This window comes from Homarus americanus, unplaced genomic scaffold (genome assembly GCF_018991925.1).
Source record: "Homarus americanus isolate GMGI-L3 unplaced genomic scaffold, GMGI_Hamer_2.0 scaffold51476, whole genome shotgun sequence".
Taxonomy (NCBI): Eukaryota; Metazoa; Arthropoda; class Malacostraca; order Decapoda; family Nephropidae; genus Homarus; species Homarus americanus.
The window spans coordinates 6100266-6118229 of NW_024736148.1; positions in this window are offsets into that span (position 1 = coordinate 6100266).

The window sequence follows — 17964 nt, forward strand, 5'->3', positions numbered from 1 at the left end:
GCTTAAGATTCCTACTTATCATTACTCCTAAATCTCTCTTGCAGTGGGATTCCACAATGGCATCGTTGTTCATCTGGTAACTGGTTTCCCTGTTTACATCTCCTATACTGAGTACTTTACATTTGTCCACATTCAATTTCATCTGCCATTTTTCCGACCATTCAAAAAATTTGTTTAGATCTTCCTGTAGCTTTGCAGAGTCCTCGTCAGATTTAATTACACGCCCTATTTTAGTGTCATCAGCAAATTTACTTATGTTGCTGTCTATGCCGATATCTATGTCGTTTATGTATATAATAAATAATAATGGTCCATGAACTGAGCCTTGGGGAATTCCACTAGTGACGTTGCTCCAATGGGATTTAGTGCCGTTTATGCTGACTCGCTGTTTCCTGTCCCGTAACCACACCCTAATCCATTTATTGGATATTATCTTTGATGCCATGCGCTTTTATCTTTCTAATTAGTCTTTCGTGGGGGACTCTGTCGAAGGCTTTGCTAAAGTCGAGATATACCACATTATAATTGTGTCCCTCGTCCACCTATTCGAAAACTGATGAAAAGAATGTTAAAGGATTAGTTAGACATGAACGCCCGCTTGTGAAGCCATGTTGGGAATCATTGATCAACTTGTGCTTCTCCATGTGGTTTCGAATAGAGTTTGAAATAATTGATTCTAGTAATAGGCCTTTTGCATATTGTCCACTAAATCAGCATACTGTTCAGCTCTATGGTTCCCAAGAAAGTCCTGCACAATCAACACAAATGTATCCCATGCTACAAACTCAAGTGGGTTCAGTGTATTTTTGAACTCCCGATCACACATCAGTTCTCGGATCTGAGGCCCAGCGAAAATGCCTGCTTTGAGTTTAGCATCAGTTTTCCCTACACCAAACTTCTCTCTGAGATTCTGGAAGCCAATACTGCCATGATCCATTGCCCATACAAAGTTTTTCATAAGGCCGAGTTTGATGTAAAGCGGTGGAAGGTAGACTTTCTGAGGGTCTACCAATGACTTTTGCTGCACATTGTACCTGCCAACTGTGTGTTACATTTAAAACCTTGAATATCAAGTTATTAATCCAATTATGCTGGGTTGGTGGCAGGCAGTCCAGTGTAATTTGATCATATGTTTAACTTAAAATCCTGACGCGCTGGTAAAATTCTGAGTATAGATTCAGAATCAGCATACTTCATTCAGTTTAGAACATATGTTTTTGCACCACTAGCAAAATCTTTGTTGTCCAGTGAGTTCCATCATAGGTTGAAACTCTTCTGAATGAATTTCCAATTCTTCATCTAGCGGTATATTAACTGAAGCAAGAAAAAGGTACAGCATATAGAACATGAAGGTATAACACATCAACTAATAATTAAGTACAATGAAAATATCGTGGCCGGACAGATGGCCGAAGGACATTTGGCCGACGGACGTTTCACCGACGGACGTTTCACCGACGGACACTTGACCGAACGGACATCGAGCCGACGGACATTTGGCCGAACGGACAATAGACCGAACGGACAAATGGCCGAACGGACATTTGGCCAAATGGACATATGGCCGTTTTAATTTTTGTTTTATTTTCCTTTCTTCTTTGCAATGTACATTTACTAAAGGATAAAAAATATTAATTGTAATGTAATTGCTTTATAAAAATTGCTTCAGTCTTGTGTTTAATATCCGGTAGTCGTCGGAAACAATCAGCATTATTTTCCCCAATTTCAATTTAATTTGTGAATTACAAGGACTGAGAGAGGTTTATGTACACAGGGTTACCTTACAAAACGTGAGGTCAGGTCAAAAAAATGACATCCACTAATCCACACACCAACACCACCACAAACACAAAAGAAAAGGCGACGCAACTAGTCATGTTAAGTCAAGTCAAGTTTTTTGAAAGAATGCTTGTTCCAGCTTTTTAGCCACGCCCCATGGAATTCATACCAACGACAAGAGGAGGAAGAAGGCTTTTGCTTGACGGCTACGCCTACATCGTTGTTAAACGGAAAGACAATGTAATATATTGGCGATGTGAACGCAAAGGAAGTTGTTGGGGACCATTAAAAACAGAAGAAGACGTTATTCAAGGAGAAGAAAGTAATCACTCACATCCGCTTGATGCCGGACGTAACCCGTCCTTGAAAACAGTAAAGAAAATTAAAGAAAGAGCCAGACAGTCGTAGGAAGTGGCATCGACTATTATACAAAACTGCACCAGTGAGTACCCACTTGATGCTGCGGGTGCTCGTCCTAACAAAGAAACTCTGGCAAGAATGGTGCGCAGACAACGCATGGCACCAGACGAGGACTTTTGAACTGACGACTTACGGAAATCAATTTGAGGAGAAGACTTTGTCATCCATGAAAGTGACAACCTGCTAATTCTGTCAACACCTCGAAACTTACAACTTGTTGCTTTCAAATGTCACTGGCTGTGTGATGGGACATTTGATTCTGCGCCACTAGGCTTTCAGTTATATACAGTGCATGTTATGCTGGATGAGAGCCACACAATTCTCTTGGTATACTGCATCGCAAGGAACAAAACCAAGCAACTTATGACTTGATTCTTAGCACCCTCAAGCAAGTGAGACCAGATCTCAATCCTGTTTCAGCCACCATTGACTATGAAAGAGCGGCTGTTAATAGCATCACAGCATGTTTCCCAAACACAAAAATATTTTGGATGTTTTTTTTTCCATTTCGGGCAGTGCTTGTGGAGATAAATACAGGGCTTAGGACTACAGACTTGGTATAATGACCCAAGAAATGCACTCATCGTCAAGTCCGTTCAAGCATTTGTGCCAGTCAGTGACGTTGCTGAAAGCTTCAATGAATTTGTTTCAGCACTAGATGTTGAAACTGATGAACTTCTATCCGAGTTTCTTTGCTACTTTGAAGCCACATGGATTGGTGTTGTACAGCGTGGAAGATGACGAAGACCAGCATTCGAACTCAGGCTGTGGAACATATTGGAGAGAAACACACAAGATCTTCCACGGACAACAAACTTTCTTGAAGGATAGCACAGAAGGTTTGAGCAGAGAATGGCAATCACCCACCCCACCGTTTGCCGTCTCGTTTCAAAAATAAAAAAAGGAGCAGTCGGACTGAGAGTTGACAATTGAGCAGGCAGCAGCAGGAATGGTATTGAGGAAACCGAAGAAGTACCAGATATTAAACACAAGACTGAAGTCTGTCATTGAGAATGAGGAGTATCCCAAAATCGACTTTTTGAGAGCAATTGCCCACAATCTTTAAATATTTATGAACATTTCGTTTTATGCAGCAATTTTTATAAAGCAATTACATTACAATGAATATATTTTATCCTTTAGTAAATGTGCAAAAAAAAAAAAATGTATATCAAGCAAATGTACAAATCACATTGTAATTATGTTATCTTTTTATTCTTTGGTTTATAAAGCAAATACATTGCAAAGAAGAAAGAAAAAATAAAAGAAAAAGGCCCTATATCCATTCGGCCAAATGTCCGTTCGGCCATTTGTCCGTTCGGTCTATTGTCCGTTCGGCCAAATGTCCGGCAGCTCGATGTCCGTTCGGTCAAATGTCCGTCGGTGAAACGTCCGTCGGCCAAATGTCCTTCGGCCATCTGTCCGGGAGCCGAAAATATAGTTCAATAGTGAGGTAACAGAATAATTTGGAGAAAAAAAAAAAACTATACATTATTGTCTGTACTGTACATATAACAATTAATGTGCAGTCAGCCAAAGATCCAGCGACCCCACCCTGGGTCTCGTACTGGCAATTTTACCTGGTAATACTTGGTAAAGTAAGACTGTATGTAATGATGATTGTAATTGGTGGATCTATATTCGGCTGTATCACTGTCAGAATAAATATAAATCAATCCAAAGGTAGAATTTTTGTAATAAAATACTATTCATCATTATTTTAGGTCATGAGAAGTTTCCATATGTTCGTATATTTGCTTAAATAAAAAAAAAAAATCGATCTGAGAATCTCGTGGCAGTCCTCCTTGTAGTTGAGTTGCCAGTTAAATTAATATACTTTCTTCACTATTTAAGCAAATATACAAATAAGTGTGGAAACTTCTTATAACTTTTGACATTGGGGAAATGAGAATCCAGGCAGTCGACTTATTGAAGAAACTCTTCGGTCTGTTCTTAAAGTTACAATGTCGGTGGCCACAGGCTGGTAGTGGTATGGTATCATTAGACCATACTTCTTCTAGGATGTTGCTGGAAGAACAGTGACTGTCAATCAGGTTAACTATCGTCAGATGATAGAGGACTTCTAGATTCTGGAAGTGCGTAGACAGGCTCGTCGCAAGAATGTGCAAATACGTATTAGAACTCAGTGATTCCATCAAGATGGAGCGCCTCCACATACCGCAAGGGAAACTAAAAAGTTTCTACTCAGGCAGCAATTCCCAAGCTATTTGATTTCCTTCTATGAACATGTTGAATGGCCTCCCTATTCCCCTGACCTGACACCCCTAGATTTATTTCTCTGGGAGTATTTAAAGGATAGAATTTTCGTCAACCCGAAACCAAGGAATCTTGAACAACTCAAGGACAAGATCCGACGTGAAATTTGGAATTTAAGTCAAGGAACCTTGAACAACTCAAGGACAACATCCGAAGTAAAATTTGAAATATTCCACTTGAAACTTTCCCAAGAGTAATGAACAATCTAACTGTTAGAATGCAAGCAGTGATTGGTAGGAAATGGGCTTGCATTGAACATGTGGTGTGAAAATAAACTTACAGGCTTTGGCATTAAAATAAAGCAAACAGAAATGAAAAATTTTACGTAGTGTTCTTTTACGAGCAAAATTATTTTAGATATATTTTTCTGGGACATCTTATATAAGAACAAATGAAAGCCTAGTAAGAAGTTAATACCAGATTTACGATGTATAATAAATAATTATTGAGTGTGTAGATTGAGAAATTATCACTCTATAGTGTGTATGATAATTATTTTCTTAATAATTATGTATATGTTTATTTAATTTCAGTATTCATTTAATTACATCTTTACAAACAAGGAATCTCTTATTTTAATAACATTTTTTAATTACGATAAAGTTAACTATTGATTTAAACCTTTCTTGTACTTGTGCTATCAAAGTTAACCCATTGCCTATTTCTCAAATCATTACTTGCTTTACCTTGTCTGGATAATACACAATACTGTAAAGCGGTAATACTCAAAGGATCAAATAGTAATTACGAGTCAATGTACTGTACTGATAACTGCTGGTGTTATCTGGTCACTCTGGCCATATACTGGCGGTAACTAGTGGTGTGATCACTATGTTTATTACAGTGGTGATAATTGGTGTGATATTGAGGTCACGCGGGTGGTAACTGTAATACAGAGAGCGTCAGCGGTGTGGGTATTAAAATCACATCCGACACACCAGGTGATTGTCAGAAAGGATCAGTATTGGTTAGACGACTATCAAAAGGAATCACTGCTGGCCTGGTGGCTATTGGAGGGAATCAATGTTGGCCAGATGACAATAAGAAGGATTCAGGGTTGTCCAGGAAGCTATAAGAGGGAGACAGTGCTGCCCTGATGGCTATAAGAAGGAGTCAGTGTTACCCAAGTGGCTATAAGTGGAAGTCAGTGTTGCCCAGATGGGAATAAGAGGGAGTCAATGTTACCCAGGTGGCTACAAGAGGAAGTCAGTGTTGCCCAGATGGCAATAAGAAAGAGTCAGTGTTGGCCAGGTGGCTATAAGAGAGAGTCAGTTTTGGCCAGGTGGCTGTCAGAGGGAGACAGTGTTGGCCAGGTGACTATCAGAGGGAATCAGTTTTAGCTTGGTGGCTGTCAGAGGAGGTTACTTTAGTGAGGAAACTTGGTTATAAAAAAAGGCTAATCTCTCGGTTTAACAGCACTGTCTGACGTCAGCAATAATAATCAGGCAATAACATGGGATCATTACCTCACATTCATGGTTTTCCCCACAACTCATAAAAATTTTGGATACTCCCAGGCTTTTTTTTCTTACGTCGAGGTAGGAGGGCAAGAGGAAGGCAGGAATAAGATGGCTAGGGGAAAATAGGGTTAATAGTACCAGGGAACACAAGAATCCGGAGGCCAGGAAAAGATAGGGGTAGGAAGGCTATTGGGAGACTGGTGAATAACAGCCAGAGGAATGCGAAGATAAGAGGGCCAGGGTTAGGAGTGCCAGGGGACTCAGAAATCTAAAGGACAAAGGTAAACAGGGGTAGGAGTGATAGGGGGGGACAGGGGAATGGCGGCCAGGGGAAGGCAGGGATAGGAGAGCTAGGGGAAGATAAGAACGGGAGGGCTAGGGGAAGACAGAAGAATGAAGGTCAGGGGAAGGAGAGGATAGGAGAGCCAGGGGAAGACAGGAGCAGAGGGGGCTAGGGGAAGACAGAGGAATGGGGGTCTGGGGAAGGAGAGGATAGGAGAGCTAGGGGCAGAGAGGTGAAGGGGGTCCAGGGGAAGGCATGGATAAAAGGGCCAAGGGGACACAGGGTTAGGAGTGCCAAAAGACATACGAATCTGAGGACCAGGGGTAAACAGGGTTAGGAGTGCCAGGGGGAACAGGGGTAGGAGTGCCAGGGGGTACAAAAATAGAGGGCCAGAGGTACACCAGGGCAGAAGAACTAGGGAGAGAGAGGGGAATGAGGACCAAGGAAAAATAGGGATAGACGGACTGTGGGGAAACAGTAGGAGTGCAAGGGAACATAGGAATCCGAAGGTCAAGGGTATAAAGGGGTAGGAGGGCTAAGGGGAAACAAGGGAATGAGTTCCAGGGGAAGAGGGGTAGGATGGCCACGGGGAACAGGGGGTAGGAGGGTTAGGTTGAGACAGGAGAAGGAGTGTCAGTGGAAGGTAATTGGATGACCAAGGATAGAGAGGTGTAGGTGGGTCAAGGGAGAGCAGGTGTAACAAAGCCGAAGGAAAGCGTGGGTAGGAGGGATAGACAAGGGTAAGGGGGGCAGGGGGAGGATGGGGTCGAAGGATCAGGTGGCTACAGGGGTAGGAGAACCAGAGAAAGCCATGGGTAGGAAGGGCATGGTTGCAGGAGGGGGATGGGGGGATAGCCAGGGTAGATTAGGACAGCTGGGCCAGGAGAGTCCAAGGGTAGAATGGCTAGAAAGGGCGGGGGAAGGTGCGGTTAGGAATGGCAAAAGAATTTATCGTAGAAGAGACAACTTGGTTTTTGTCGCTAAATTCTTTTTCTTCAATGCCAATTTTAATTGAAGTAAAGCAGTCTCAAAATGTACATTCCACTTGAAGATCTTGAAGATGGGAGGGTTAAAGAGACGCGCTGGTAGTGATATAACACATTTATTACTCAAAAGCACCAACCTTACACCGTTAAAAAAGATATTAATTGCACAAGAGACAACAATTCATTTGAATTAATCCCTCAAAATATCTTGCATCGCTAGACACCACTATTAATAGCACCGAAAAAGATGAACTTGGTCCTAATGTGAGCTCACCAGCTCAGGAGTTGCTTCCCTGTGTATAAGCCCACTGACACTCCCATTAGAACACAACCCGACAGATCCTTAACTCACCAGCTTCTTAGCACACACATACCCATAACATAGCATAGTGGTCTGAAAACCCCCACTAGAAAAATATTAGTTCTGAATTTACTATACTGCCCAAAGACCATAGATTGCAACTAATAACCTGCACAAGAACATGGGTCACATTGGGTCAGCCATAATGGCCTGATATCATCAAAGCCCAAATCAGCATGCATAAACATGAAGCCCAAAATTATGAGTGAACCGAGAAAATCGCTGGGTTCATAGGTCATGTGTGCTTTCTCCACCATACCCGTCATCGTGCTCAACAACACTGGCCCAGAATACACCATTATCGTCAAGCTGTACTATAGTAGATAGTAGGTCGTTGGTAGCTATCAAACAGGGAGGTACTATCGCCTAGGAAGATATTGGAAGCTTAATGCATTGTCTAATGGTGGATCCTGCTGCTATATGGCATCACGATAATTGTGACCAAATCCCAGGCTGCTGATCTGACTTTCTGCCCCATTTACACACAATTGCAGGGTTTCAAATATTTCTCTTACCTTGACAACACAACATACACATGTCTTTTCTCACTATTGATTATTTTTTAAGTTTTGTAATTCTTTATGGTTCTTTATTATTATTATTAGTGGTGTTATTATTATTATTGTTATCATTATTATTTTATTATTTTATATTTTTATTATAAATTTTATTTACTAAGAATTATTATTATTTTAATTTATTATTTTTTATTTTTATTAAAGATTTCATTTACTATGAATTATTATTATTATTATTATTATTATTATTATTATTATTATTATTATTATTATTATTATTATTATTATTATTATTATTATTATTATTATTATTATTATTATTATTATTATTATTATTATTATTATTATTAAAATTTCGCCCCCAGGCTCCGATGTGGGTCAGTGACTTGTCCCCGGGTGGGTTAATCCCCGTCAAAAAAATAAATAAAAATGTATAGCACCAAACAATCCTTCCACGTCCGAAGTGTAAGATCAACCAACAGGGTCGTCGACCTCACACCAGGACTTGGTTAGAAAAACGACATACACCCATAGTTGAAGAGAGATGAAGGTACCTAATAGAAGAATCAGCAACCGATACTCGGTGGGCATACCGTACTCACTAGCACCATGGGAATTTTTGCCTCCCAGAGCTCAACATTTCACTTCACTCATCCTGTACTTAGGGCAAGCTTCTCTCCCCTTTACTGCATAGGAGAGGAGAGCGACAGAGTTAATCCTGCCCAGTTAGGTCAGGTCACTGTACAACCAGGTGTACCTTGCCCCAGCTAGAAGAAAGATCTAGTATTTCCAACTTCTAAAAAAATTCCCTTAGCTGTGGTGTCATGTAGTGTCGGCTTGGTGTCAGTCTCAGCGGGCACGCATCTGTCTATCCTGGGAGATCCAGGTGAAAAACCAGGTCGTCCATGTGGGACCTACAGCCAGCCGCCTCCCGCTACCAGCATTACACTAACAGCGTGGGGTGTTTTGGCGACAGGTGAGTGGAGACCTGTTTGCTTGCCACGAGTGAAAAGCTAAGAGTGACTAGTGCCCGTCTCCAAGCCCCACTGTCTTGCGGACTAACCTTGGGAGGTATAAGGCTACAGGAGTAAACCCCAAACGAAATATTTGGGAAGGGGCCCCCCCTCATCAGGCAGGCCTGCTTACAGAGCTCCAGTAAGACTTCAATAGCAGAATCGATGGAAGAGGTGACCAACATGGGAACCCAACGACTACGCTGGTGGATGAAGGCAAAGAAAGATGGCCAGGCTGCTAAGGCCAAGCCCAAAAAAACTGGACTTTCGGCAGTCCATTGTAACTCTACCTTTTCCCAATCATTGCTGCTACCTGCACCACTGGATCAGGAAAAGAGAAGGCATAGATGTGTGGTTGCAGGATGCAATTTTGCCTCACCACATAAATCTACTCATGCACAGCCATCATCCAGCTCATCATATTTTTCATAATCATCAAAACCCCTATACCCTCAAAAGTCCTATGGCGACTGACGATTGGCAATTGGGACAGGCAGGTCTCATAACTCTACACATGGGTAGCAGTGCAATCCGGTCCTGTCTGTGCAGCTGAGCAGTCATTTCCATGAGCCACTCTGTTCACGCCACATGGGGAGGGGCTTGCTTGCCTATAAAAATAACCTGACTGGGCAACCGCACCCAGTAAAATCATTCTAATGCAGTCTAAAACATAATCATAATCACAAACTAAAAATGTATAAAACCTCTTATGGTTGCTGCATGGAATGTCAGGACCCTTCTGTATACTGGCACAAAATTATTGAGAGTCCTGAAAGAAGAACCGCTCTTGTGGCAAAAGATCTGTCTAGGTTTAACATCGACATAGCAAACAAAGAGGTCTGGCTTTCAGGGCCGTATTAACAGGGGGGCCCTTGAGCTTGCAAATATTTGTTATAAAAATAATTGTTATACTACCACTACTGCTACTACTACTTTGTTTTTTTAAGCGTGGCTTCAATCTTCCCCCAATAGCCACACCTTTGCCGCCATTTTATTACCTTAAAATTAAATATCCTAATACATAAGTAACTATCCTAGCTATGTTGAGTTAGTTGAGCTGCAGATCTATGCAGCATTCAGTGACTGTTGACTCATAGTCAATATCTACAACTGTTGTCTGCTTTGGGGCCGATGCTCTCGTTCCCCTGAGGCAGAGCAAAGCAGACCAAAGGAGAGAGGACAGTTGACATCTCATCCAGTCTGTAACATACAGTAACTTCTGGGCTGCTGCTTCTGTTCGGATAGCACCTCCGCAAGTTAGGCATAGAGCATCTTGCACTTGGTCCCATCCCACCAGTGGTTGTGAACACCAGAGGAGTGAAGCTGCCTTGACCAACGTTCTGAATTCTCTCCCGTATGCCCTTATCTTGTCGTTCTCGTTCCTCTTGTGTGCAGCATCGAGAGCTAAGTTACGTTGACATGCGGCCATGGGATAAAAGATCCTGATGTCGAAGAAGGCTTGCTCTCCCCGTGTCCAGAATCCTCGAGCACTGACGTCAACACGGGCTTCGTTGGATGTGTTTGAAGTCCTATGTTGGAAAATCTCACCATCCAAGGGAAGGAGAGTCCGTTCTACCCTGACATAACGACAGATTTCCTTCAACATATTTGCTGTGAGAGCCTTTACTTCTTCATGCCTCATGCATATGAAGCCCCCCTTTCTTGCACACCATGGCGTGATCGACGTCATAGGAAGAGCCACACACGCATTGGGAGGGCAAACCTTCTACTGGCCTACCATACCTTAGAGCAATGGCATCTGTAAATTCTTGTTTATTGAGAATGAAGCCTTTTGATCTTATCGGTAGTTAACTAGCTCGAGGCGCCCACCTCCGGCACTATAGCTACTTTTTTTCAAATTCTCTGGTACTTGAAGCATCAGTTGCTGCAACTTATCACTTTGGCCGTGTTGTCGTTCTGTCGTAATGGACCTTCGAATCTTGTTTACTTCACTGATACCCACCTCATCTGTTGCGTTCTGAGCTATTATGCGGTCAGTGAGGGCTGCCGTGAGCTTAACTGAGTTTTGATGTTTGGTGGCAGCAATCTCCTCTGGATTGGTCAATCCCATTCCTCCCAGTCTCGGTGGTAGTGCAAGGAGTGATCTTTCTACTGGGGTTAAGTGAAGATGTTTCACTAATTTGGGAATGAAATTGATGCTGATACCTTCTTCCAGAAGGTGGAGGAGGGGTCCGATATCAGGGATGCATCAGGTAGTTCCAGCGATGCTTGACTCCATGGGCAAATGCCGCAAGAGCCGCATGTGGCTCTGTGTTAGCATTATCAGACAGAGCTTGGACTTCCCGAACCCACTCATTCACCTTTCCCATTACTTGAAGTCCGTCGTGCTGATCACTGCGCCTAGGTGTCTTTGGCCATCCTTTGTTATTTTGACCTCACTTCCACCGAACACCTCCATTGCCCGTCCATAATGTTCTGGCTTCACACTAAGGAAGGACTTGCTGGCATTTGGATGGTACCTTATTTGTGGACCTCGTGATGTTACCAGGTCCCACCACTTTTTGATGTCCTCCACTTTTCCTGCTCCTGTAAGGTCATCAGCATACGCCACTTGCTTTACCTCAGTTGTTTAAAATTTTATTGTGTGTTGGAGCACGGATAGGCCTTTTGTGCACATATGTCCGCATTTTCCATCGACATGCCATTCCACTGTGGTGGCTGTCTCTTATTCACCTCATGGACATCTGCTACTATTGGAGCAGCGTTTATTGGTACTACATTTTCAGGTTGAGTAGACTCACTGCTATCATTTAGGATATCATGGGGCGGTTGTGTCCCGGCGATATCCACTGTGGCCTCCTGTGTCGGCTTCCTGCCATGTGGGTTCCGACAAATGTTTCCCTTTGTGCAAACCGCACATGGTCGGTTGTTTCTCGCACTATCACAGCTAGTGCAATTTTGGTTATGGCTAGCACAAACGCAACAATGTCTGTTACCCGGCATAGTGTTTCGCACTTTGGGCGACAGTTACGACCGCCTCCAACCTCTGCTTTGGTCCCATACAGAAGAAGAAACTAGTTCTTATGAGGAAAGGGCGGAGAGGTGACAGGCTGGACTGCTGTGTCCGGGTAGTAGGGGCATATGTGCGCGCGTGGTTGTGTAGGCCACCCCCCCTGAGGGCGACAGTCCACACATCAGTGTGATACACTGGGAGCAAAAAATTTCACACCTAACACCTGTTTATGTATCCTTGGCAGAAATAACCACTATTTCTATGGTCGCACTGATGTAAGTTTAGTTATACATAATCACTTGGTCGGCTGTCACTACATGAAGTGACCGTTACTTGTGGGAGGCGACCGCAAGCGTAGAACACTTGGCCCCATAGGGGCAAGATTCTCGATGTCACCCTCGCCAAAGTAGGCCTATCGACACTGACACTGGCAACTGGCACCTGCACTAGCCGTCCCGCCAAACACTCACAACTCGCTTGGTGATCGCCGGTGAACACACGGACTATTTGCGTTTAATGCCGTAAGGGATGAGAAGAACCTTCGGTGACAATGCTTAGGGTGACATCCGATATTCACCGACACACTGTGAAATTCCCGCTCCCACACACCGAATATGTCCCCACCAATAACACTTTAGATCAGGGAGGACACTCCACCGCACCCACGCCGCGCTGGCCCACTACTACTACGGCCTCCAGCCTCCCCCAATAGCCACACCTTCGCCACCATTTATTTACCTTAATATTAAATATCCTAATACATAAGAAACTATCCTATCTGTGTTAAATTAGTTGAGCCGCAGATCCATGCGGCATTCAGTGACTGTAGCCTCATAGTCGATATCTGCAGCAGTTGTCGGAGTAGGGGCAGAAGCTCTCGTTCCCCTGAGGCAGAGCAAAGCCGACCGAAGGAGAGAGAAGGACAGTCGACATCTCATCCAGGCTGTGACATAACTTCTGGGCTGCTGCTTCTGTTCGGAGATCAGCTCCGCGAGTCTGGCGTAGAAACATCTTGCACTTGGGCCCATCCCACCAGAGGTTGTGAACACTAGAGGAGTGAAGCTGCCTTGATCAACATTTTGAATTCTCTCCCCATATGCCCTTCTCTTGTCGTTCTCGTTCCTCCTATGCGCAGCATCGAGAGCTAGGTTACGGTGACAAACGGCCATGGGATCAAAAATCCTGATGTCGAAGAAAGCTCGCTGTCCCCGCGTCCAGAATCCTCGAGCACTGACGTCCACACGGGCTTCGTTAGATGTGTTTGAAGTCCTGTGTTGGAAGATCTCGCCATCCAGTGGAAGGAGGGTCGGTTCTACCATGACGTCCCGGCAGATTTCCTTCAACATATTTGCTGTGAGATCCCTTACCTCGTCATGCCTCATGCATATGAAGCCCCCCTTCTTGCAAACCATGGCGTGATCGCCATCATAGGAATAGCCACACACGCATTGGGAGGGCAAACCATCTACTGGCCAACCGTACCTTAGAGCAATGGCATCTGTAAATTCTTGTTTGTTAAGGCTGAAACCATTTGCCCTTATCGGTAACGTAGTTAGCCAGTTCGAGGCGCCCACCTCCTGCGCTATAGCTACTTTTTTTGTCAAATTTTCTGGAACCAGCAGCAATAGTTGCTGCAACATGTCATTTTGGCAGTGCTGCCGATCTGTTGTAATGGACCTACGGATCTTATTAACTTCGCTGGTGTCCACTTCCCCTGTTGCATTCTGGGCGATTATGTGGTCAGTGAGGGCTGCCGTGAGCTTAAGTGAATTTTGATGTTCAGAGTCAGCAATCTCCTCTGGATTAGTTAGTCCCATCCCTCCCAGTCTTGGTGGAAGTGCAAGAAGTGTTCTTTCTGCTAGGGTTAAGTCGTGGTGTTTCACTAGTTTGGGAATGAACTTGACACTGATTGCTTCTTCCAAAGGGTGGAGGAGAGGTCGGATCTCAGGGATGGTACGCATCAGGTAGTTCCAACGATGCTTGACTCCATGTGTGAATGCTGCAAAGGCCGCATGTGGCTCTGTGTTAGCAATCTCCGATAGAGCATGGATTTCGCTAACCCACTCATTCACTTTTCCCCCTACGTACTGGGTCTTGAAGTCCGTAGTGCCAATTACTGCGCCTAGATGTCTTTGGCCGTCCTTAGTTATTTTAACCTCACTTTCGCCGAAAACCTCCACAGCCCGATCATAATGATCTGGCTTCACGATGAGGAAGGATTTGCTGGCGTTAGGGTGGTACCCTATATGTGGACCTCGCGATGTTACCAGGTCCCACCACTTTTTGATGTCCTCCACTTTTCCTGCTCCTGTGAGGTCATCAGCATATGCCACTTGTTTGACCCCAGTTGTTTCATACTTTATTTCTTGTTGGAGCACTGATAGGCCTATTGCATACATTGCCATTGCAACGGGGTCCCCCTGTGTTGTTCCCTCGGTCGACTGTAGGATGGTATCACCTCGGAGAGCCTTGTTGTTTACTATGTAGAGGTCTGAAGGATTCCTATACGAATTTTCAACATACATCGCAAAGCTATTACTAATGATAATAATTTAAAACTTGCAGCTCATTACATTCCAGCATAAATAGTAAATGTTCACAGTACTGTATTGTATAAGGACACTTTATATTATTTATATTAGTAATAGTACTAATAAAAATGTATGCTGGTATTTCTCAGTTTGCACTATCTTTTCGTCTAAATATGAATGCTAGTGCACACACCCCTCCCCACCCTCACCCCGGAGCAGAAATACGCTGTGTCAACAGTCACTCGTTCAGTCTCGTTGTGTTCACGTTCGATCGCCATGTACCTGCTTGGGTGTGTTGTGTGAGAGCTGCTCAGGTTCTCAACTGGCTCAGCCATGTTAATATTGTAATTATTATCCACTCTGTATCTGTGTTTTTCTGGCTAAATAAACTGTTTCAATTCAAATTCAATTCAATTCAATTCAATGGTGTGTGCTGATTTGTGTGATATCGTCTGGTTCTGGTAGGTCTGCTGCACAGATGTTGTACAGCGTAGGTGAAAGGACACTGCCTTGAGGTACTCCCGTCAGTTTCGTCCATTTGTAGAAGGACGGTGCCTAGGACCTAACATGAAGCGTCCACAGGAAGAATCAATGGCTTATTGAAGTCTGGAGATTGAAGAACAGGATTGCTTGCTGGTAACTTCTTTAGCTGATTAAAAGCTTCTTGGCAAGCTTTATCACAATGAAAGGGGACTTTCCCATAAGTAAGCGACGTGAGCGGAGCAGCTACAGAGGCGAAATTATTGCAGTACCACCTCTTATACCCAGCAATTCTAAAGAATCTCATTAGGTACTGCAAAGTTGAGGATGGTGTCGACGTTGGCAGTTTTAGGTCGACATTGTCCTTGACCCACGATGTGTCCAAAATATGTTATGGTGGCTTGTCCGAATTTGGACCTCGCCAGGTTGATGGTCATGCATGCCTCATCCAAGTGCTGTAAGGGGAGCTTGAAGGCAGATGATGTGGACTTCCTACTTTAGCCATCCAAAAAGGCATAACCACTTCTGAAAGTGCCAAATGGTGTACAAAGGGCTGACATTAATTTAGCTCTCTCGCTTAACCCAATATGATGGTATTATTTCTGTAGATTGATCTTCATAACATACTTTGCTCGATCTACGCTATCAACCAGATCGTCAATTAACGGGAGAGAATAAGAGTCTGGCACAGTTAATGAATTTAATTTACGGTAATATGTACAAGACCTAGTTCCGTCTCCTTCTTTTGGAACCAACTGGGAAGGAGAATCCCACTGGGAAGAGCTGAGGACCACCAGACCTTACTTCAACAGGTCGTCAACTTCTTCCTTCATCTTGGCCTTCTTCTCTGGACTAAGTCGGTAAGGCATCTGTCGCATAGGGTAGTAATTATCATAAAGTTCGACATCATGGGGAACATTACGACATCTACCTGTATCATCCTTGCGTACAACTGGGCTATCTTTCAATATTTCTGCAACATCTACCTACTCTTGAGGTGTCAGTTTTCGTAAATAGTACTTAAGATTATGAAGTATAAAGGAGTTGTCTTTCCTACTTCTAAGAAAGGAGTTTCCTTCTCAACCAAACCTATGTCCTCAGCAAAGAATACTTGGTTAATGAGGACAGGTCTCTCACCCGAGCCACCCTGAGGATTCCTTCTGCGATACAATTTCATCAAGTTAAGGTGTACCAGTTGAGAATTCTTTCTACGGTCAGGAGTTTGAATAACATAGTTTACTTTGTTTAACTGATGAGGTACTTTGTAAGGACCTTGATATTTACATTTAAGAAGTGAGCCTGGAGTAGGCAAATATAGTGTGATGACTCTGTCCCCTCCTCACTCTACCACCATAACCATCGCCTGCTCCAACTGGACACCAGGAGAAGAAACTGCTCACTAGTGAGCACCGTTTTTTTTAACCAAATTCCTATCCAACTATGAGACCAGTTTCCCATCTGACTGTGCTACCGAAGTATTAAGGCAAGTGTATCTGCCTGGTAGGCTGAGTCTCTTTTCTGCTGCCTTCGGTGCTCCTCTTCTCCCGGGGTGTGGACGACGAATTGTATTAAGGACTACTGCTGGTGGTGTTGCGATGGTTTGATGGTAGTGGACTACGGCGGTTATCCCTGGTTCCTTGTGGTTGGCCATCGCAACCTAGACTTGCTACCTGAGTTGCCATTTCTATCAGGTTTTTGTGTTGTTGTATACAGTATGTGTATTTAATGTATAATGTAAAAATAATTGGTAATATTCTGGTGTGTTTTGACAAATGCATAGATGATACTTTTGCTTTGATAACTGCATATCTCGTTTTACCTGTGTTATTTAATGTACCTAATTAACTAACTTAATCAATACTTAATATAAATTTTGTTAAATTACTTAGTTTACATGAAAATTTTCCTATCCCTTTCTTCACTTAAATTTGTCTGTCACAAACAGTGATTCTTGTGTGTGTGCTCCTTACTTGCTGCATGCACGTATCTCAACCCCTCTGTATTTTTACTTATCAATTTTGCCTTTCCTCAATGTTGTAGGTAGCAAGGAGAGACATCACACAATGGGGGCCTGTCCGGGATCTATCTGAATTCACACCAGAATTTACAAATAACATCTTGCTTAAGTGACCCTGCTATCGGTCTTGTAACTATACAAATTTGACAGGTGAAAGTTTCCTAAGTGTGGTTGCTAAATAATTTGCTTCCCGATACCAGTAGTTCATTATCGCACCTGGCCAATGTGATGTGCGCTGCAGTCACCTGATAAATGAATGGTAACCATTTGTTGACTTAATACACTTTACTCCACCACATACAGTTATCTTTTTAGAATAAAGTAAACTAAAGAGAACCCATCCTCCCACATAAGCCGACCTGAGTCTCACTCTTTTCGAAACCTTCAAGTTTCATCTCTTTCTTGAGACAAAGCTCACCTCCATAAACATAATTTTGCTAAGCAAGCAACAGCTTGGTTGTAGTAGTGAATTACATCAAACTTATTTAAAAGTACATAGGTGGTGTCTCCTAGTGCGTATTGTGGGAATGCAGCCTGATGTAGAAAGAACGGTTTCTTTCTGCATCAGGCTGCATTCTACAATTCGAAGTTCCTGTCCTCTTTAGATTTAAAGGTTGACCCAAAGGTTTAATGTAGTGAAGTAATCCTTATGCTAGTTTGATAACTGGGAGCAAACTGGAGTGGGAAAACTCACCCCATTCTGTTGTTATATGGGTGCTAACTAGTAAGGGTAAGAAACTGCTAGATAGCCGCTTCACTACTTTATAGCTTGTACTTTACCCTCCGACCTTACCTCAAAATCAACTGTGAATTGAATACAAACTGGGAGTCCTCACGCATAGGGCTATTGTACGCCTTTGTAAAG